We start from the raw sequence: 359 nt of genomic DNA on the forward strand, positions 1-359 counted from the left end.
TTGCATTGATCGCTGAAGAAGGCTTTCTTATCTCTTCTTGCTATTCTTTGGAACTCTGCATTCAGATGCTTATATCTTTCCTTTTCTCCTTTGCTTTTTGCTTCTCTTCTTTTCACAGCTATTTGTAAGGCCTCCCCAGACAGCCATTTTGCTTTTTTGCATTTCTTTTCCACGGGGATGGTCTTGATCCCTGTCTCCTGTACAATGTCACGAACCTCATTCCATAGTTCATCAGGCACTCTATCAGATCTGGTCCCTTAAATCTATTCCTCACTTCCACTGTATAATCATAAGGGATTTGATTTAGGTCATACCTGTATGGTCTAGTGGTTTTCCCTACTTTCTTCAATTTAAGTCTG

Source organism: Bison bison, unplaced genomic scaffold (assembly GCF_000754665.1).
Source record: "Bison bison bison isolate TAMUID 2011002044 unplaced genomic scaffold, Bison_UMD1.0 scf7180017864056, whole genome shotgun sequence".
Lineage (NCBI taxonomy): Eukaryota > Metazoa > Chordata > Mammalia > Artiodactyla > Bovidae > Bison > Bison bison.